We start from the raw sequence: 4,515 nt of genomic DNA on the forward strand, positions 1-4,515 counted from the left end.
GCAGTGCAACCAGGAGTGGCTCTCCCTGCCTTTTAAAGAAGGGAGAGCCGCTCCTGGCCACATCCCCTGCATCTGACGTCAGACACAGAGAGTGTGGCTAGGGTACAAGATACTGCCCCTGAGTGCGGCAGCCTGGGTTCTTGGAATCCGTTCACACTATGGCCCTAGTTTTGAGAAATTTCTACCAAGTGAATAGTTTCTCTACATTTTAGAGATTCTTCCCCAGGATATTTTGAAATTCTCTTTGAATTTCAGGGTTCCGCCCAAGGAAAACTATTCTCAGACATCCAAAAAAGGGTAACAGGGCGATGGGCAGGACTGGACAGGAGGCCCAGAGCAAGCCAGGCCTCCCCTGAGCAGGGGCTGAATGCAGGGGTGTGGGGCGGGCTCTGGTTTGTGGACACCTCCGGCCACTTCTCTTGGACGGAGAGTTATTACCACGCCACCATGTCTCAAGGCTCGCAGACGAGAGATTTCCTCAACCCAGAAGTCTTCCAGCACCTCTGGGATATCCTGGAGCAACCCATCTGTTCAGTTCAGCCAATTGACCTGAACTTCTTGGAGGAGCTGACACACAATGGCCTCACAAACAAAATTGAGATCAGCATGGACTGTATCCGGATGCAGGATGTGGACACAGGTGACCCCATGTGGCCGCAGTACACGAACCTGGGGCTTCTCAATAGCATGGACCAACAGATTCAGAATGGCTACTCCTCACAAGCCCATACAACACGGAGCACGCTCAGAACAGTGTCACGGCACCCTCGCCCTACACTCAGCCCAGCTCCACCTTTGACCCTCTCACCTTCCCCGGCAATCCCTTCCAACACAGACTACCCAGGACCCCACAGCTTTGACGTCTCATTTCAGCAATCCAGCACGGCCAAGTCAGCCACGTGGACGTACTCCACCGAGCTGAAGAAGCTGTACTGTCAGATCGCCAAGACGTGTCCCATTCAGATCAAAGTGATGACTCCCCCACCTCAAGGGGCCATCATCCGTGCCATGCCAGTGTATAAGAAAGCCGAGCACATCACAGAGGTGGTGAAACGTTGCCCCAAGCACGAACTCAGCCGGGAATTCAACGAGGGCCAAATCACTCCTCCTAGTTACTTGATCGGAGTTGAAGGAAACAGCCATGCCCAATACGTGGAAGACCCCATCACTGGGAGACCCCATCACTATCCAGGTTGGGATAGAATTCACCACAGTCTTGTACAACTTCATGTGTAACAGCAGCTGTGTCGGAGGCATGAACAGGTGTCCGATTCTGATCATTGTGACACTTGAAACGAGAGATGGGCAAGTCCTGGGACTCTGGCGCTTTGAGGCTTGGATCTGTGCTTGCCCTGGCAGGGACCGCAAAGCGGATGAGGACAGTATCCAGAAGCAGCAAGTCTCCGACAGCACAAAGAACAGTGACGGTATGAAGTGCCCTTTCCGGCAGAGCGCGCATGGCATTCAGATGACATCGGTCAAAAATGGTGCACTCCGGATGATGAGCTGCTCTATTTACCAGTGCGAGGCCATGAGACCTATGAAATGCTGCTGAAGATCAAGGAGTCTCTGAAACTCATGCAGTATTTTCCCCAGCACACGATTGAGGCATACCGGCAACAGCAGCAGCAGCAGCAGCATTAGCACCTGCTGCAGAAACAGAACTCCATCCAGTCCCAGTCTTCGTATGGCTCCAGCTCTCCACCCCTTGGCAAGATGAACAGCATGAACAAGCTGCCGTCAGTCAGCCAGCTCATCAACCCCTAGCAGCGCAATGCCTTGACGCCCACTACCATCCCTGATGGCATGGGAGCCAACAATCCTATGATGGGGGCCCACATGGCAATGGCTGGTGACATGAACGGACTCAGCCCCACACAGACTCTTCCCCCTCCCCTCTCCATGCCGTCAATGTCCCATTGCACCCCGCCGCCCCCCTACCCCACAGACTGCAGTATTGTCAGTTTCTTAGCCAGGCTGGGCTGTTCCTCCTGCGTGGATTATTTCACGGCGCAAGGGCTGACCACCATCTATCAGATTGAACACTGCTCCATGGATGATCTGGTGAGCCTCAAAATCCGTGAGCAGTTCCGCCATGCCATTTGGAAGGGGCTCATGGACCACCGGCAGCTCCACGACTTCTCCTCCCCACCCCACCTCCTGCGCACACCCAGTGGGGCCTCCGCAGTCAGTGTGGGCTCCAGCAAGACCCGTGGCGAGCGCGTCATCGATGCTGTGTGGTTCACGCTCCGCCAGACGATCTCCTTCCCTCCTCGCGACGAGTGGAGCGATTTCAACTTTGACTTGGATGCACGACACAATAAGCAGCAGCACATCAAGGAGGAAGGGGAGTGAGACAGCCCAGGGTTTCCTCTGCCCCTCCTCCACACCGATGGACCTCTTGGCTGCGTTTGCCTGTTATGCTGCCCTTAGATGGTGTGAGGGGCAAGGAAGGGAGGGTAGTTCTTGCCCTTCGGCGCTTGCTGTGCTGCCATTCTGGCCTGCCTGCCTGCCTTCGGGGCTTGTAGCATCCATGCTTTGTTTCAGTGATGGCCATTCCGCATTTTCTCATAAGCCATCGCTTCTGTGTGTGGCAAGGGGGAGGGTGGCCTTGATGGCTTTTGACCAGTAAGGATTGGTGTCTTGTACTTGTTCAGCAAGTGAGAATGGGTGGATCTGGGAAGCAAAGGAGATCCTTTTAGAATTGTAGCTTCTCACACTTGTGTGGCACTTAGTTCTCCAGCTTCTGCTGAACCAGGCATGCCTCCTGTGGTTGTTTCAGCCTTTCAGAGTCCTTGTCCGAGGATGTAAAGTGCCAAAGGCAGCCCGCGATCTGGCCTGGCCTGGCCTCGTGGATTTGATTGTTGCAGAGCTGAATGGTGAGGGATATGATGTGCCTTACAGTTAGTTTGGCCGTTGCATGCTCTGTTTAGCACCTCTGCCAACCTGGTTGCAGCCCCACGGATGGTGACACCTGGGGCCTCCAGGGGCTGAAGTGGGACATCTCCACTTGCCCATGACCTGTGGTCAGACTTGAGACAACCCTCAGGCCTCCAGCCCTTTCACAAGCCACGTCTTTGAATGAGCAACCTGCGTGGCATGACGCTGCCAGTCCAGTCAGACATTTTCTTGTGGCTGCAAAATGTCACATCATGCCACTTTGTTCCCTGCAGGCCCTGTTTCTACCCTGGGTAAGCTGGTTCTCTGCCCCTTGGCAGCCTGGCAGACACACAAACAGTGGGTAACTGGGCTAGGAAAGACCTGTGTTGGGCCCTTGGAGAACTGCTACTGGTCAGAGTACAGTGCAATACATACTATAGTCAACTAGATGGACTAACTGAATTAATCAGTTTATTATTTAGCCCTTAAAGCAAGTTTAGTTGGCCCCAAGTGATCCTACTCACTTTAATCTTTAATAATAATTAAATATGGTTAAGGAATGTATTCCATGTATGGTGCAGAAACAATGGTATGCCATGAGTATTCCATACACATTCTACTGCATTGCTATTTTGGGTGCATTCTCAAAAACTGAAGTGTTGCTGTCAATCTGCCATCTCATGGTTTCTTCAGCAATTGCATTTAGTTCTCACCACACACACACGCCAACAATAGTCATACCATCTGAGCCTGTGGACTCTCTATCTGGAATTCTCTACAGCTTGGTGACACCAACTGTATTATAGATGTCTGGTGGGGGAGCCTGCTGTACTTACCACCACTTTGCCTGGGCAACCGGACCAACCAGAAAGCACAGAGCTATGGCGTCCAGCAGTGGAGCTAGTGGAGGAGGTGGCAAGGAACACAGGTGAAGTGGCAGCTCTCGGAGGCAGGCCAGACCATCGAGCGTCCTGGCCTGAGCCACTGCCTGAAGACATCCGCAGAGAGCCAACGGGATAACATGGAGAGGGAGGAGGGGCTGGGCAGGAGCCAGGGCTGCCAGGTGCAAGAGCGAATGTAATGGGCAATGCAACTGGGTTAATAAAGAAGGGCAGGGCATAATCAGCGAGGGCTGGGGTTGTAGAGCCCGCCAGGGGCTATTTAAGCCTGAAAGAGCCGGTGATGAGGAGGCTAGAAGGGAGAGTGGTGAAGGCTCCCTGGAGAGCAACAGCCACAGGGTCCCCAACATGCCTCAAAGAGGAGGATTTGAGTGCCTCAAACCACTCCCTTTGTACTCTGAGGCTCGCTCCTTAGGGCAGGAATGCTGGACAGGCATTGAAGATATGGCAACGGTTGTGACAATAGACTAGCCCTATCATCCATGAGGGGATTATATGACCAACCTTGAATGGGTCAGATAGCTGTAGCCCTTGAAGAAGAGAGCAGATCCCCAAAATACAGAAATCGGCCATCTCTGGAAGAGGGCCTTCTTTGCTTAATTAGCTGGCACAGCCGTTGGCTGCTGCAGAGCTGTCCTGGGGAGCTAGCTAGTGTTATGTTTTAATAGAAAATGCTTAATAACTCACAGAACAGGCAACCACAAATGGTGGGAGGGGAATCATTAAATATTTACCT

General features: G+C 52.9%; 1 pseudogene; it reads left to right on the top strand.

The window, feature by feature from the left end:
- Window positions 1–398: 398 nt before the first annotated feature.
- On the top strand, window positions 399–2,355 carry LOC128348005 (tumor protein 63-like; annotated as a pseudogene).
- Window positions 2,356–4,515: the final 2,160 nt, after the last annotated feature.

The sequence above is a fragment of the Hemicordylus capensis genome, chromosome 2, assembly GCF_027244095.1.
Source record: "Hemicordylus capensis ecotype Gifberg chromosome 2, rHemCap1.1.pri, whole genome shotgun sequence".
Lineage (NCBI taxonomy): Eukaryota > Metazoa > Chordata > Lepidosauria > Squamata > Cordylidae > Hemicordylus > Hemicordylus capensis.